The sequence below is a fragment of the Phlebotomus papatasi genome, chromosome 3 (genome assembly GCF_024763615.1).
Source record: "Phlebotomus papatasi isolate M1 chromosome 3, Ppap_2.1, whole genome shotgun sequence".
Classification (NCBI taxonomy): Eukaryota; Metazoa; Arthropoda; class Insecta; order Diptera; family Psychodidae; genus Phlebotomus; species Phlebotomus papatasi.
Genome location: NC_077224.1, coordinates 58338710 through 58356713, shown reverse-complemented (window position 1 = coordinate 58356713; position 18004 = coordinate 58338710). Strand labels below are relative to the sequence as shown.

Here is an 18004-nt window from a genome sequence, read left to right as displayed (position 1 = left end):
TTACTGCTCGAACCCAGTAAAATTCCCGAGAGAGTACTATATAATCCCTTGATTTTGAGTTATATATATTTGGACTTCTTACCCCCCCCCCTCGAGGGGTCGTATTTTGATAGAATTTTGGAATCTGAAGTTTCCAATTGTATGATGTCAAGCCGTTAACACGTCTAGAGCATAAGCGATTAGGGATAGGGACTTGGGACATTCGGGGAACCCCCCATAAGTCGACCCTGGGACCATTAACATGCTTTTCATTTTTTCCCCGCCACTCTCGTCTCCACCACATCCACGTTTTTTGGTATTATTTGAAAACGCGTCGTGCATTTTTTTTCGTTTTTGATTATGTTGTAGAGATTGTCCAGGAGGAAATTCCGTCGTTATACGAAAATACCGTTGAATTATTCCCGATAATAAGTTTTCGACTTATAGTGAAAACTAAGAAAAATATTTCATATAAAGTAAGTAATAAAAATGTGATAAGCAGGGAAAAGTAATGCTGGACTTTTTAATAAGATTCACCAAAATAATCGAGATTGGGCCTTTGAAGTAAATAGCGAAAATTGGTTATTCCTGCATTGTTATTAAAAGTTTTTTTTTAATAATCCATCATTAAATAGAAGGACTATCGGTTTGATATATCTTTAGCCACTGTATATGCACAGAAGAAAATAGTCACTTGACAAGCATTTTTTGTGATTTTACAAAGGTTTCTTCATATGTTCATAAATATACAGAAAAATGTTCGTAAAATTTTGTTATTTGTTTGTAGACTCTAGCCAGGCAAACAAAAAAGTACAAAAAAGTTTGTAAAAGAATAAAAAAATGTTAATTAAGTGATGATACGAATAAGGTTTGCTAAAAATTACAAACTTATATGAACTTATTAGTGGGTAATATGAGCATTTCGTAAGTCCCTAGTAGAAATTCACAAATATTTACGATCAATTTTACGAAATATTTTTTCCGTGTATGTAACTTATGCTCAAATTTGAGTTGTTGTATAATAAAAGTTTTAAAGTTTAAGTTTAATTAATTTCTTTTTTTCTAAAAGTGGCGATAAGTGGTTACACCACTCTATATGCCTAATTTTAGTTTTTAATTTTACAACCGCTTAAAGAATTAAGTATTTTATTGACAAAGCCTTAAATTCTTCGATAATTTTTTAAGCGTTAAATCTTCTAATTGGCCTGTAGGGGCTAATTTGTATTATTTGATAAAAATCTCTTTTTGTAGTGTAAATTAAATATCTTCAATCCTTTAAGAGAAAGAGTGAGGGAGAAAGAGAGAGATTCGACAGGACTTTTAAAATTTTACGCATTAATAGTCTTTTACTTAGGATAAGAAGTCTTTAATACTGACATTTGACTTAATAATGACTTTGACTTAAATCTTAATGTTTTATTTATTTTATTTTTTATTTATTTTTTACCGACCAAATTTTACATATCGTTTGATTTTTTTTTAGTATTTAAATCTAATTTAAATTAAACGAGAAAAAGTGACGAAATATCCATTTTCTCACAAGGTGTAAAAAGCCATTTCCTTCAATCACAACCCAAAAATTCTAAGAATGTCATCTAGATATAATAAAGACTACTTTAAAGCACCACTATGTAAAATTTCAATTTAATCTGACAAAGATTTCAAGTAATGGAAATCTTACAGGCTTCGCATACACTACTTCATATTAAATTTTCCTTATATTCCTTTAATAAATCTGACGTAGTGGCAATATAGTTTAATAGCTAGTCTTAAATTCTACACTTTTTGAATAAAATCAAGATACATTAAAAGAATATGGGAAAAATATGAAGTGTTTGAAGATTATGTGCAAAGCCTGAAAGATTTCCCCTACAGAGTTTTAAAATAGAAAGTGGACAAAAATGTTATCAAAAGTATCTGTTCACTTCAGGTCATTATTAACAATGCAATGTTCAAACAGAATAGGATATTGTTCTCTATTTTTAGATGGATTTCTAGATGGGGCAAGAAAGACACACATTAAAAAATAATAAGTTACCTTAATCCTTTAAGGACAACTGTGTCAATAGTGATCCAAAAATAAAATATTTCTTACGGCCATATAAAGTTATGTTTCGCTCTAAAATCTCAGAAATAATGATTTTTATATCTGAGCCCTAATTTTTTACCCTCCTGTCATTAAAGCAGTGTAGTAGGTAAGAAAAATTCCAAGGTTTTTAAAGCAATTTTTAAAGTGACTTAAAATGTGCTATTCTCCCGATTTTCGTTTTATAATTGCACTGGTAAAAATAAAAGGATCAAATTGATCCTGTCTGGATACACTTACTACTGAAGTCCAGAGACGGCTAAGCTCGTTCATAGCCAAATCGGTTCATATAGTCCAAAATAAACACAGGCATCGGCTTGGGGATCACACCGAAAAATGAGGATTAGTATTGATACATAGCCCAAAATTAGGAGAGTCAAGCTCAGCTTATAAATTCATAAAGTCTAGTGAAATTTACAAGGATTAGCGACATCAGTGCCAGTGGAAAAATCATAAAGCTTCACTTTGCATGTTTTTGGATACTTTTCGATTTATCATATGGCCAATTTAATTGAAATTTACATAAAAAACGCTAATCCTTGATCCTAAGTCCTGTGTGTAAGGCCGGATTCAGACCTAAAGGTTTAAACCAGTTCCCGATGATCTAGAAATTCAAACTTGTAATCAGTTTTATTGCTTTTTCAAAATTTAATAGATCACTTGCCTATGTTGTTCAACTTTAAGTAATAATTTTCCAAGACATCTTGATTGAAAAGAAAATAGAGAAGTTAAGCCATATGGCTAAACCTAGGTCTGAAGCCCGTATAATAGTTTGGGCTGATCTTTTATTCCCAAAATTTTCAAGTTGACTATTCTCGAAGATCAGCACGTGTGTATTTTCGGCACTCTGCAAATGGGTCTTAAGGCTCTTTGCAACAGAATACAGACAGAAAAATACAGATTAACAGAACTTTTGAGGGCTTTTATGTAAATATTTTTATTTCAATGTAGGGGAAGGTACCTAATGCCTTGTACAATCCCAAGCTTCGTAATAACTATTTTTTTCTATTTCTAATAATATATTTTAAAAATCTAGGATTGTAAAGAATCTCAGCTAAAACTGGGCACTTTTCCTTAGTTTTTAAAATATGGGTGCGATGAATCATATTTATTGAAAAACATAGGAAAAAATTAGTCATTACGAAGCTTGGGATCGTATATAGCATTGGCAGTTTCCTCTACATATATTCTATTGATAACAATACTATTTTTAAATTTATATCATCATTTTCGTGTAATAAATGCTAATTACAATTATTTGTGAAATAGAAGACATTTCGCAGTCGAGTCAGTTTTTGCGATTTGTTCCTACCAAAATAATAATAATTGTACGTCAGTTGTGGCTAAATTCATAAGTAAATTTCAACGGCTTAATCGAGCATTTCAGGGGAAATACCTGCATGAAAACTTTGTTGAAATTATGTTTTGTGAATGTCTTGTGGCAGTGAATTCTAAGTCCCGTTTGTAGTGTGACATGAACTGACTTCGGTATGTACGAGCTCGATCGTCTGTGGACTTTAGTCGTAAGTGCGCGCAAGTGTGTCCAGCAGAGAAATACATCTACGTAGACGCTGGTATTACCAAAACGCTTCTAATATCGATCAAGCGATGCTTGTAATATCGACTTCTCTTCCAATTGATGGATAAAGAAAATAATTTTTCTGCATGAACATTAATTATTATATTATTGTTTAATTACTTTAAGTTTCACGATGTCAAATAAAAAATTTCACAATTTTTTCGGTAATATTTGCACAAGAAAAGTGATTTTTAAAAATATGTGCACAAAATTACAATAGTAGTCATTCCAAAAGTTCACTTTGCTGCCACTTGTCAGTTTTGTCAGTGAATTGAACATTTTGTGCGCTTCTTATCGATACAATTGGTATAGATATTGGAAACCAATTAAGGATTGAAACTTACATGTGAAGATTTCATAGGTAAGTACTGTCAGTTCAAAAATACATGTTCACTTAAAAAATACGAATTTATATATGGTTTTTTGTCTGTTAAAGCTGATCATTTCCTTAATTTAACGATAATACCCCCGTCTTCCCTATCAGATTTTAATTTATAGTGTCCCTACCGAAATATTGCCTTCAAGGCCACGGTAACTAACGTGACGGTCAGTGTGATTCTACCCTGTTGTAGGAAAATTTACTCAATCTGCTATTGAGGCTTCGAACTCGAAAAATTTGTACTATAGAGCGAGAGCTAACTTACTACATGTATAGACTCCTAGTTTTTCTTTCTTTATTGATACCTACATCAAAGATTAACTATAATTTGCTAGGAAACAAGAAAAAATTGTGAATAAAAAGGTCGTGGCTTTTAATAGGTCAGTTGAATGGTCCAAAAATGTTGCACAATAAAATATGTGTTAAAAGATTGGCCATATCATCACATTGACGAATTTGAGAAAATTGCCATTCACGCACAATTACTTTACGTAAATTGGCACTTTTCTGGCACATTGTACACTTGCTCGGCTTGCTCGTGAACTAGTTTCTCTCTTGTTGCTAAATCATACACTAAGACTTTTCAAGGTGCTGAAAGGACATAATCTGACTTGGGCGGTCTATAATTTTATCTATAATACCTTCCCGGAGTGTCCGTTCACACAAAAATACCGACTAAGAAGATTGATTGTATGCTGAGAAATGAATTGCTGGCTCCTCAGAAAGGAGTCGTCTTTCATCCCCATTCCCATTTGCCTTTTGCGATGATGTGATGATTTTTGGGTGGATGCTCAAGAAATCTGTTCAATTTGTTTTCCACCACCTTTTTTCACTCACTGGGACAATTCTGGGAAGGACAGGACAGCCCGAGACATTTGAGACTATCAACTATGAAATCTCATAAATCACTTTGCACGGGAATTTAGCGTCGGGACGAAAAGCTTTTTTGGACCCATCAACGGAAATTCCGTGTCTCGCCTCAAATCTCTTCAGCACCTTATCAATTTACCGTCTTTACGACTCTTTCTTCACTCCTACATATTCTCACGAACACACTTCCGAATTACCTGGCAGATATTTAATTTTTTTCTCGCTTTCAACTCCTCCAATTAGGAGCTAAAGAAGAGGCAAGAAAAAGTGTTGAAGTCAGAAACGAAGGAGTATCCAATTTGTATCCTTGGATGAACCCTCGTCTTTTTCTACACTGCTTAATTATCTTTCACAAGGCCTCTTCTATGCCTCACTTTAAAATGGTTCTGATTGCTCAACTTGTTCTCAAAAGAACAATTTTTCACACAACACTTCACAAAGCTTCACCCCAATATCCAGGAAATCCGACGACTTTTCACGCATCTCTCGACAGATATTCGCAAGTTTAGCAATAGAAGCTCTTAATAGATTCTATTCTAACCACTGTTTACTCGTCACTAGAAGTCGACCAACTGAATCAACTGAATTCAATTCAAACACTTTTGGCGCAGATCGAGAGATTCTCTCTTTCGCAATTTTCTCACGCACTCAGGGAAAATTCAGAGAGTGGAAAATTCTCACTCTCTCTCTCACTTGGAAGAGAAATTCATTGAGAAGTTCAGGAAAACCTTCAGCCGGCAAATATTGTTGATTTTCACTCTAGCGAGAGAGAGTTTAGGCACGTGCTCAACGGTGGGAAAAGTTTGTGAAAGAGGAAGAATTTAGATGATTTTGAATTTTCACACGGAAAGGATTCTATTGAATTTTTGATCCTACGCTCAATAGAGTTTAATATGAAAGAATATCAAAAGGATATTGAAGAGATTCACTGTTAAATACCCAATCTAAACATTAGAGCTGACCGTTTGGGCAAATGGAATGGTTTCAGATTTATATGTTTGTGTACATAGAAGGGTATTTTTTCGCTTCTTTAATATTCTGAAAACATTCTGTATTAAATTTATAAAGAGCTTTCCCAGAAAAAATAAATTGGTTTTGCACAAACATTTTCTCTTCAATTTAATCGACTTTAGTTTTAACTCGATATGGATATAAAGGTTGAATGGAAGAGATGGATAATATTACATATTTCAACTTTATTTTCGGATTAAACTGCTAACATAGGGAAAAGTGTCCATCACGCTTCATACGATCCCAACCTTCGTAATGACCAAATATTTCTTATGTTTCTGAATAAATGTAACTGCGCAATATAATTTTGAAAACTGTGTACACTTTCCTTTAGTTTTTAAAATATGGGTGCGATGAATCATATTTATTGAGAAACATAGGAAAAATTTAGTCATTACGAAGTCTGGGATCATATGAAGCATGATTAGTTTCCCCTATATGATTCCCCTATAGCTTAAAGACTAGTTCCACTTGTGTATCGATTGGTAAAAATAGTAAAATATTGCTGGCAAAGGAATAATCAAGAATTCTTGAATTATATCGACATTTCAGGTGTAGTTTCAGATCATTTTTGATCAATTTTACGTTTCTTCCTTTCTAAAATATAATGTTTTATTAGTCACGTTTTTGCCATTACGTAATAGAGCAAATTGCAACAAGATGCTTTCTCTGGTAGAAAATTATTGAGCACACTTGTGGTTCAATGAAGATTGTGCTGATATAAATTTTATTCACGAAAATACACATATATTTTTTACTGCTAGAACTCAACAGAGAGAGCAATATACATATATAATCTCCTGATTTTGTGTTATATGTATATTTCGACTTCTAGCACTCCAAGGATTCGTATTTTGGTAGAATTTTGAAAATCTGAAGTTTCGAGTTTTTTTGACGTCACGGCTGGCCGTTATCACGCATTTAGCTCAAATGGTTAGAGGTTGAGACTTGGGGCCTTCAGGAGACTCCCCATGCCATAAGTCGACCCTGAAACTATTAAAATGCCCCTCGTTCCCATCCCCCACTCCTTTCCTTTTCTTCCAAAACCATGTTTTTTTTTTAATTTTTGGATATGTTTCGGAGATTACCTGGGACGACATTTCGTCCATATCAAGCCAAAAATCAAGGAGTTTAACTTAAGAATTTGCAAAAATATAGTCAGAGGAGTTATTGAGAAATAATTTTCTACGGTGCTTACGGATGCTTTCTCCACGTACGTCAATTTTGTGTCAATATGGCAGAGAAGCCTGTCAATTGTCCTGTGCGATATTTCGCTTTTTTTGATACGCATTTTTCTTGTAGAATGTCATTTCATTTTAATTAAAAAGGGGTGGCAAAGCGTCCCAGGCAAACATATGGCAAGTTATTTTTTTTTATATGAAGCTATTTGAAGCCAATTCCTAAATTGATCTCGGACTGCGCTCACAGTGCTCCGAGAGAAAAATTTATTTAAACAAAAATTTAGTAAATTTATCCCTCCATACGTAAAGGTTATCTTATAATACGGAAAAGCTTCTCACTTTTTTTTTTATTTAATGTAACGGTCGCGAGTGCAGAAAAATTCCCATATAAATTTAAATCGAAGTATGAGAAAGTGGCTTCAAATTTCAGGCAACTTGCCAGGGGCGTGGTCCCGGGATTTGCAAAGTGCTCGAACTTGTGACTTAGACGCTATACCTCAAAAGTACTTTTGCATTATTTTCGTACGACGAGTTTTCGAGTATGGGAAAGTGTCCATGCTTTGCAAGATCCCATGCTTCATAATGACTAAATATTTCCTATATTTTTCAATAAATGTGACTCATCGCACCCATATTTTAAAAACTAAGAGAAAGTGTCCTGTTTTTAAATTCGGACTCACATTTACTCAGAAACATAGAAAAAATTAGTTATTACGAAGCTTGCGACCGTGCAAAGCATGGGCACTCTCCCCTAACCTAAAAAAACCAAGATTTTTGTGAGGAATAGGAGGGGTAGAGGGACAATGAGGGGCTTATTAACGATCCCTGGGTCGACTTATGGGGCGTCCCCCATACGTCCCAAGGCTTTATCTTAAACCGTTTGCCCTCTAGAGCTAATAGAGAGCGACAGCCGAAAGAATCAGACGCAAAGACGGACGAACAGTGTAACTCATATTTCAGAAATCGTTTGAAACGCGAAGATATCTTGAGAAAAAGTGCTTCCGGTGTGGTGTTGGTGGATGGTGGAAATTTTGGAGAGTGAAAAAATCAGGGGATTAGACTGTTCTCGCTGTGGAGTTCGAGCAGTAAAATGGAAGTGTATTCACGGATTATCTTAATACTTAATTTTAAAGTGCAACTGTTATAGCTATTGGAAAAAAATATGATTTTTTAAGAGTATGACTGTAACGGGTAAAATTGAGTTCTTCATTGAGTTCTATGGAAATATACAAGATAAATGTTTATTCAATATTTTTTGAAAATATTTTCTTAAGGGATTATCTGCTATTTTACATGAAATCATTCGATGGAAATGAACTTAAATGTTTGACAAAGTGGACTCTTTGGACATTACCTCAATGTTTCTGTGAAAAACTACGATTCTTTTTGTTCTTAAATTTCAACAAATATACTTTAAAATATGTGATTCTTTATACTAAAAATCAATAGCAAACTTTGGAATTTAAAATAAAATTCCTGACAAGAAAAACGAATAAATTGAAACTCCGTAAGCCGCAAAATCACTGAGATAGAAACCACATGGGAAAATTCGCAATCCCCCAAGATTAATTCTTCAATAGACTCTTATCACATTGTCTGTGAAATTTCATAGGAAAATACACCCACAATGTGACTAACTGTATTATTGCATTTATACTGTGTTACACTAGAGACTTAAAAGCACTATATATGTGGTATCACAAACATACTCTTCTTGTATGATAATTAGAAATAATTGAATAAAGTAGGTGAATGAATTTTAAGTTCAAAGAGGGTTAACATAATATGCAAAACTACAATTGTGTTATTCAAGGCGTAGAATAATGCATTGCAATAGTCGTTTTGAATTTAGTTTCTTATGGAACTTGTTTTGGCATTTTGAGAAAATGCACTTTGGTTAGTTTTCGATTTTTTTTTAGTTCTGATTCTATTGAAGAATTTTGAAGCATCTTAAATACTAAATATGTTGGATTGAATTTAGAAAAAGGAATACAGATTATTTTTAGTTTTTTAAATATTCCTTCTTATATTCAGAATAGCATACTGAAGCAACAGGAAATATTAAAAAAAAAATTATATATTTAGTTGAACATTTCAGTTATATGAATTTCAAATAAAAAAAACATCTCCAAGCAATGAATTAATTTACTGAAAAGAGATTTTGAGTGTCATTCCAAGAAGGTTTGATAGCAATATTGTTCAAAGTAATAATTGAGTTGATTGGAAATGTAACTGATATGGAAGAGCTCCAAGGCAATAACAATCAAAGAAATATCAAGAATCCTTGTGTCAGAAAGAGAGCCTGTGACATGACCAAAACATCCATGAAATTACTAATTTTTCGCTCAATGATTTCTCCTTAACACTCTTTCTAATTTATGTTATTCAAACATAGAAATATATCTCAATTATACTTCAAGACATTTACATGAGATTGTTTTTCCCGAGCAAAATAAAATATATTTTGGTAAAAAAATGCACTTTTAAGATAAATTTGAAGCAATTAAAGTTTTATTGGTTTATAATAAGAAGAACTATTTCAATTCAATTCAGTTTGAAGTTTATTTCATGCCTAATGATAGGGAAAGGCTTACAAGTTTCGCACATACCCTGGCTTCAAACACTTCATATTCTTTTAATGAATCTGATCTGACTATGTAAATATATTTTAATACAGAGAATCGTCAATTGGATCAAATTCCTCCGAATGGCGCTGGCAACTGTATCAAAGTTTTAATTGAAAGTTTCGACTAAATTGAGTTTGAATTCCATTGAATTTATTTTCATCTTATTTTTGACCTTTTCTATTCATTACAATTTCATATAAAATCAAAATTTTCCTAAGCTTTCTTCTACAATTGGCAGAATCTGAAACTACCAAAAAAACTTTCCAATCTATGCAAGGTTTAAAAAGTGTTTATTGAATTATTACCAAAAAGCACACTTAAGTGGTGCTCTAAGAAGTTTTATGAGAAAATTCCAATTAACAAAATTTGTGAGTTTTGAAAGCAGATTTTGTCTTACAAAATAGTTTCATAAGAGCAAAACTTTTGAAGTTTCAAGTCATAGGGTTCAAAATGTTTCTGTGGAACTAAAAATTATCATGTTCCCTTCTCCCCCTTCTCGGTATATTGAATTTAATGCCTATTCAGCGAAGAAATTGTTGGAAAATTTGAGATGTAAGAGCGTTTTATTGGTATTCAGTTCCGTATGAGTTACGAGGAAAATTAATAAAGATGTTCTCGAGATATGAGCTTTCTTTAATTATAGAGAGACAATATAAATTTTCCGTATCATTTACATTCCAAGAGCAAGAGATGAGTGTCTTGAGTAATATTCGAAATTACTTAATCACTATTGAATTGTGCATTTTTTTCTTCATCATCTCTTAATGGTCGAAGTGTAGTTAAACAATGCAAAGAGGTAATTATAGAACTGCTTTGAATACGAATGAGTCAGGAAAGAGTTACTCTTTGGGGCATCATGCAGGATAAAAGCTGTAATTTAGCACAAGTCCCTGACAATAAATAATTATTTTCAAGTGCCCCTATTGGATAAGAGTGAGAAGATTACAGGGGAGAAAAAAACGTGGATGCTTGGTGTTGACACGTGAATGAGAATTTTAAAATTATTGCAGTGCTTTTTTCTAGTTGCTGGACTGCCATTCTATAGTTGTTCCCATTTCTATTCAGCAACACTATAGACATAGAAACTTGTTCAAATTGCAATAAAGTTTCTGTCTTTATTGTCCTGTGATGAACAGAAACTGATCTTGTGGGAGTGGTTTTTCTATAGTTTTTCTCGATACAGATGAGAAAATTAAACACCCGCTGAGGAAGCTTTTCATTTCGCCAAATTAAGATTTTTTTTATTGTAAGGGAGTATAGGTTAAATTCAAGTAACTGAACTTTCTCAACTATATTCAACTTCTCATTCTTTTAAATATTTCCTCTTTGAAAATTTATATAAAAATTCCTGCATACTAAAAAATTATCCCACAAACTATTTTTTCATAAGTTTATAGATGCTTGGAACTGCCCCAAACTCCCCTACCACAGCTTTATTTTTTTTGACATAGAAATTCCAAAGAGCTTTTGGATGTTTACCAGAAAAACCAACATAAAGTATCTATTCTAAACCTTTCTCTACATTTTAGATTGTTGCCTATTGTGATTTTTCTGGAATATGTTCTAAAACTACAGAATTATCTACTGAAAAGCGTACAGATTCTCGAATGAAAAGCGTATAAGGTATAAAGTTTCCATCAATCGAATAAATGACTGACATAATAATTAAATTGTATTTATTCAGTGACCATGGTAACAGCGAGATTAATGCTGTAAAAATTATGAAATGGGTGCTGTAGTGTACTTAACTTGATTGCAAAATTTATATGCCCCTTTATTACATAAAATTTACAAAAAAAATCATCCTGAAATTGCGTGTTCTTGTAAATTGATCTAAGTTATAAAAAAATTTCAGTTCAGGCAGCAGCATACAATTTTCACAGCCAAATAACTTTATAAATAAATTTAACTTAATTAAAAGAAAAAAATTTAAAAAAATGAATTTTCAAGCATTAAAAGTAAATACATTTTGAAGCTATAGTCTACATTGAATCTGCAAACTCAAACATTATGGAAAAGTAGAAAACGACTCTATGTAATTACTCAGCGGCAAGTATTAAATCTATTATAGTGAATAAACAAATATTAAGTAAAGGATATGAGTAAAAGGGATGATAAAGCATCCGAGGCTTTGGATTTAATTTCTTTATTGTCGTTTCAAGGGAATTTAATCACTTTCTTTTAATGAAATTTTTGTTAAAAAGTAGGGGAGACTGGGGCAAAAGGTCACAAATTGAAAATTTGAAAATTCAATATCTTCCAAGACAAAAGAAATAGCGGCTTAAATTTTTTTTTCCATAGATGGCCTCCATAGACCTTCTTCAAAGTCGTAAGTTTCTTAGAATTCGAACGAGGAATTCAGAAAATAAAAAATATTGAAATTTTTAGGCTTATTTTTGAAACATTTTCCTTACAACATATATCAATTTTGACCTACTTATTTTCCAAAATTGATGTAAGGTAAAGTGCTCTCAAGTCGACCAGTTCCTCAAATCGACCGGTAGAGTTATTTATTCAATTTATTTATATTTGCACTAATATTTGGCGTATGATCTAACATTAATAGGTCAATAATTCCATAAATAAATACGAATTAGTGACAATTTTATAGAAATTCACCATTAAAACATTCAAATATTGACCACCGGTCGAATCGAGGAACCGGTCGACTCGAGGGTACTTTACCTTACTGGTAAATATTTCCTAAATGATTTGGATTCTTTGAATACGAAATCATTATCTATTTTAGAATTTTACAAAGATTCTTTTCACCAGAAATCCTTTTATTTAAAATGACCACTTGGGGTAAAAAGTAACAAAAGGTATGGAGCAAAAGTAACAAAGACCGAAGCAATTTCTGATGTCTCACGGCGAAAAGAAACGTCATTTCCGCATCTCAATACTTTTTGTTTGCATTGGTCAAACGATTAGCAGTCTCTTGTGTGTTTTTTGTAAAATAGCTTGAAAAGCTGTTTTCTAGTTCAGATAGCGAAATCTGTGTTTTAAAAAGGTGTAGAGGAATAAATCTCCTATGAATATAAGTCACCTAACTTTTTTTTTAATTTATGAAAGCCCGTAATAAAGTAAATTAAAATGTGATAAAATCCCATAGATGGTACTATTTGCCCCAACATTTTTGAAAATGGTAACAAAATCACCTTTTAGAAAACAGCTCGATAAATGTATTTCCTTACACAATAGAGAAAAATGACTTTCACAAAGTTGTAGAGCAGTAAATTTCTTATAAAACTGGATTAATTAGAAATTTCTGGGGCACTAGGGTAGCTTGTAAAAAAATACAATATCCGTTTTGTGACTTTTTGCCCCAGTCTCCCTTATTTATTTTTGACTGAGTAATTGCAAAAGAAGGATAGCATATGAAGATTAAAAGTTGACAAACATCTTATGAATCCTAATGCGAGTTATGCTGAGATCGCGATATTGACTAGGTTGTGTGCTGCTCCACCGACTCCGAGATTATAATTCGGAAGATTATAAAAGGAACTCAAGACTGTGGCTCAGAAGCTACTCTGGAAAAATGTCTTGTTAAACGAACAAATAGATTTTGCTAAAATTTGTCGAAAGATTGTTATTTACCAATTTGAAAAAAACTTTTTCTTGTATTTTAAATGGAAAAACACCCTTTTGACAAACTTTTAACTCTTTCGTCTCTTTTGGGACGAGAGTACCCAAAGCAGCATATGGATGTTCTGTGAAAAATATTGTTTTTTAATTATTCAGAACGGATAAAGATTCTATTCTTGTGGATGATTACAAACTATAAGGATGTCCAAATGTGACATATTTTTTGTAGGACCTCAATTAATTCCTCAGCTTAGATATTTTTGATTAAAAATTGTGAAATTTGCTTGCAGCATATGCTGCGGTCCGGAAAGAGTTAACAAGATCCAATTTGCCGCCGATTTGACAAAACTTTTCCATATTCTGTATGGAAGAACATCCTTTTTACAAACTTATCTTGTTAGATTTAGATTTAGAAGAGGGGGCGGTCAAAAGTGACCGCTGCACCCAGGCCTCTGTGTTGGGCCCATTATGCATCCCCTAGAAAAATTTCCACTATTAAGGGCAGGGGGTGTCAAGCCAGCCCGATCTCCGGATGAACTCCATCAAACAGGCCGGCTTTATCCCTGGTAATTCACTCTGAGGCAGTACCGCTTTACCAAGCAGCTTCCGCCTCAAGTTACACAAACTGGGGCAGTCACACACAAGGTGTATGACCGTCTCTTCAGTCTCATTACATCCTCTGCACATTGGATCGCATTGGATGCCAATCTTATTCAGATGTTTCTTTAAACAATGGCCGGTTAAAGTGTTGGCAGCCCGCCGGGCTCTCCAGCGGCTGCCACCCACAACATAATCCGTCCGTTTTTTATCGATATTGGCCATGAACAGTCTGGACACACGACAATTAGTTGTCGCGGTCCAGTCCGTTTGATGGGCCTTTAACATGTCTTCTTTTATAATAGACTTCCTCACTTGTGAGGAAAGCCCTAATACTGGTTCAGGTCCAGTGAAAGCTGTCCTAGCTCCCGCAACAGCGAGGCGGTCTGCTTCCTCATTGCCTGCAATTCCACTATGTCCAGGTACCCAGTGTAGTCCAACCTCACATATCTGTGAGGTCGCCTCCAACACCTCCTGGCATTCGGAGACAAGAGCAGACCGCGTGTTCCAACCAGATATGGAAAGAATCGCGGCCTTGCTATCCGAGAAGATTTGTATTTTCCTTCCTTCGACGCCGGCCTCCATCAGCCTACGCACTCCAAACACTATGGCAGCAACCTCGGCCTGAAACACAGTTGTGTATCGGCCAAGAGGCACCGATCCATTGAGCTGAAGCTCAGGACAGTGGTAACCGGCCCCTGAGGAGCCTTCCACACGAGAGCCGTCTGTGAATAATGCCACCGCTCCAGGTTCAATAATTTCCCCCTCGCGGTCGCTCCACTCAGACCTAGTGTGTATCGTAGAGTTAATCCGTGTTCTGGGAAAACTTTCGCACTGAAAGTCATCCCTCATCAAAAGATCAGGGTGCCTCCTGACAGGTCCGTCGAGTATTCTCGCGTGTCCCGCCGGATGACATCCGATCCTCCAAGTTCCTGCCGAGCGCAACCTCAAAGCAGCCAAACTCGCTTCCATCTTAATAAAGAGCGGAAGTGGTGGCAGGCTCAGCATTACCTCCAGAGCAGACGTTGGCGCTGTTCTGATAACTCCTGTAACTGCCACACAGGCAAGTCTCTGGAGCCGTTGCAGTGCCCGCGCCGAGTTCTTAAACTCGACTCTCGGCCACCAAATCACGGCTCCATATGAGACTACCGGCCTCACGACAGTTTTGTAAATCCATAGAACGACCTTCGGCGAAAGGCCCCAAGTCCTGCCGAAAAGACGTCTACAGCTGAAAAAGGATCTTATAGCCGCGCTAATACGGCTTTCGAGATGACTTTTCCAGGAAAGTTTCTTATCAAGCAAAACACCAAGGTATTTTACTTCTTGGTGGAGAGAGATTTCCTGCCCAAATAGTTTGGGCGCTCTAAATCCAACCAATTTCTTTCTTCTCGTGAAGATAGTTAGGGCGGTCTTCCCGGGATTAACGGTTAGTCCGCGAGCTATGCACCATCTTTCCACGATCCTTAACGCTCTCTGCATTAAATCACACAGAGTAGGCAGGAATTTGCCTCGCACTATGATACAGATGTCGTCGGCATAGCCTTGTGAGTAAAGGCCAGCCGCGTTCAACTCTACCAGTAGACTGTTGACGACAACGGACCAAAGTAAGGGAGAGAGTACCCCACCCTGCGGGCAGCCGTTTCGGACGGCCGCTTTTAGACAGGCACCGCCAACCTTTACCTCCACGGTCCGTTGTCTTACCAAATTCGTAATCAATTTCTCTAAGGTATGGCCAAAACCGAAGTCCCTCATTGCCCTTAAGAGAACGTTAGAATTAACCTTGTCAAAGGCTCCTTCTATATCCAAAAAGACAACGAGTGCCATTTCCTTATCATTAATCGATTTCTCCAATCGGCTTACCAACTGATGGAGAGCCGATTCGGTAGACTTGCCCTTTTGATAGGCATGCTGCATAGGACTCAGGCGGTTCTTGCTAAGAACCCGACTTCTGATATACCTATCACATAACTTTTCCAAGGTTTTCAGCAAAAATGATGTCAGACTGATTGGTCTGAAGGACTTAGGGTCATCATAATTGCTTTTCCCTGGTTTCGGAATGAAAACAACACGTGTCTGCCTCCAGGCGTGTGGTATGTAACCGATGGCGAGACATGCTCTAAATATATTTACAAGGTACGCGGTAATCGGCTTAGCTACATGTTGCAGCATAGCCGGAATAATTCCGTCCATACCCGCCGTTTTGTACGGTGAGAAAGTGCTCACTGCCCACTCCACACCCTCAAGTGAGACAATTTCTTCAGCCTTTCTCCAATCACTGCCCTTCCCCCTATAAGGATCAGAGCAGACAGTCTCCGAATGTTGATCGCCGATTAAGCAATTCGGAAAGTGTTTCTCGAGCAGCAGGTGTGCAGCTTCTGTCGCGGTAGTCGTGTAACCGCCGCTGGGGAGCCGCAACATTCCCACTTGCTCGGAGGGATTTTTTGATAGGATTTTCTTAATCCTGGCCGCTTCATTTACGGTCGTGATTTCCCCACAAAAATCCCTCCAACTATCCCTTTTCCATTTTCTAACACGTTTTTTGTATGCCCTCTTACGTGCGGCTGCTTCATTCCAGTCACAATCCAGCATCGTATTACGGGCTCGGTTAATAGACTTCCTGGTGCTTTGTCTTAAAATACTAAGCTCCTTTGGAAGTGTATTCCGCTTCGATTTCTTTAAACCAAAAGTCAGTGGGCAAGCCGCTTCATAGGATGCCAGCAAAGATGAGTTCAGTTTACCGACCGCCTCATCAATGCCTTTTGCATCCCTCGGCATACCCACATCGTTCTCCCATCCCTGTGTAAATGACCGTTCGAAAAGATTCCAGTCTGTCTTACGTGGGTTTCGGTAAGGTGTTAAACCTTCGGTCTCAGCCGAAATGTCGAAATAAATCCTACCATGATCGGACATGGTGAGGCAATCCGACACGTGCCACCTTTTGGTTAGTTCGGCTGCCAAGCTAGTACCTAGTGTTATGGCAATAACTTCCTTCCTGCTTCTATTGAAGAAGGTAGGCTTGTTTCCGACATTAAGTATATCTAGATTGTTAGTACATATAAAATCTAAAAGTGACTCACCCCGTCTGTTGATTCCACTGCTGCCCCACGCCGTGTGATGTGCATTGGCATCTGCACCGATGATGAGCTCCCAGGAGTTCCGTTGACAAGCCTCGACCAGACCCGCCAGCTCAGAAGATGGCGGCGGGTCGGTCGAGTCATACGGCATGTAAGCTGAGGCAAACACCATTCCCCTCCTACCTTGTGTGGTGTCAACCTCCACCCTCACCACTACTAGATCCCCCGTAGAAAATTGTGGCAAGAACATGGCACTAATATCATTAGATACATAGATGCAGGCTCTTGTCTTTTCGTTTTCACGGTGGCTGTAGAACAGCTTACCGCGCAGTAGGCTAATGCCTCTGATCTTTTTGTGAACTATCCAGGGTTCCTGGATCAATCCAATGCAGCCCTGCATCACCGCCAGCTTTTCATCCATGCAATGCATGGCTGCGCGGCAGTGATGCAGGTTTGCTTGGATGCATCTAATCTTCTGCAGCCGCATCCTGATCCCCTCCCGAGCCCGCGCCGAGTCTCATCCGTAAGGTGCCGAATCCATAGAAGATTCGGCCATTTTCCCTACGGAGGATGTCAGCGGATGCCCTGTCAAGGCCCAGGTGCAGCAGCTGACCACTCTCCTGTCTCTCGGCGTGATATATCTGCCATCCTGATGTAGCAAGATGGCGGTTCTGTCCGCCGATTTGGGAGATCACAATCTTCGGATCTTCCACAATGCCTGGGACGAATAGAGTTCCCTTCGTCCGTCTCAGCTCCCCCATGCTAATAAGCCTGAGGTTGGTGTCCGAAGTCTGCGGAATGTCTCGCATTTCCCTGACCAGCCATGCACGCGATGGCTCGTCATAACAAACTATGCGAAGCACCCCGGCATTCCATCTGACCCCTGCAAATCTTGGGCTCATGCCGTCAGCAATAGCGGCACGCAATCTCTCCTGCAGGTAAGAGAGAGTTCTCTCTGACATTTCCCGTGATATTCCTCCTACCGCCCCTTGATTAATGACCGCCATCCTGAGATTGTCCGCAACAACCTCCCGGA

At 36.7% G+C, this 18004-nt stretch overlaps 1 protein-coding gene across 1 annotated transcript in view; it reads right to left on the bottom strand.

The window, feature by feature from the left end:
• The window catches only part of LOC129807000 (FMRFamide receptor-like), a 32674-nt gene extending 27206 nt beyond the window's left edge, over positions 1 to 5468 (bottom strand). Inside the window, exon 1 of the mRNA XM_055855945.1 lies at positions 5091 to 5468. The gene's annotated coding sequence lies outside the window, so the exon portion shown is untranslated. The remainder of the gene's footprint in view (positions 1 to 5090) is intronic.
• Positions 5469 to 18004: the final 12536 nt, after the last annotated feature.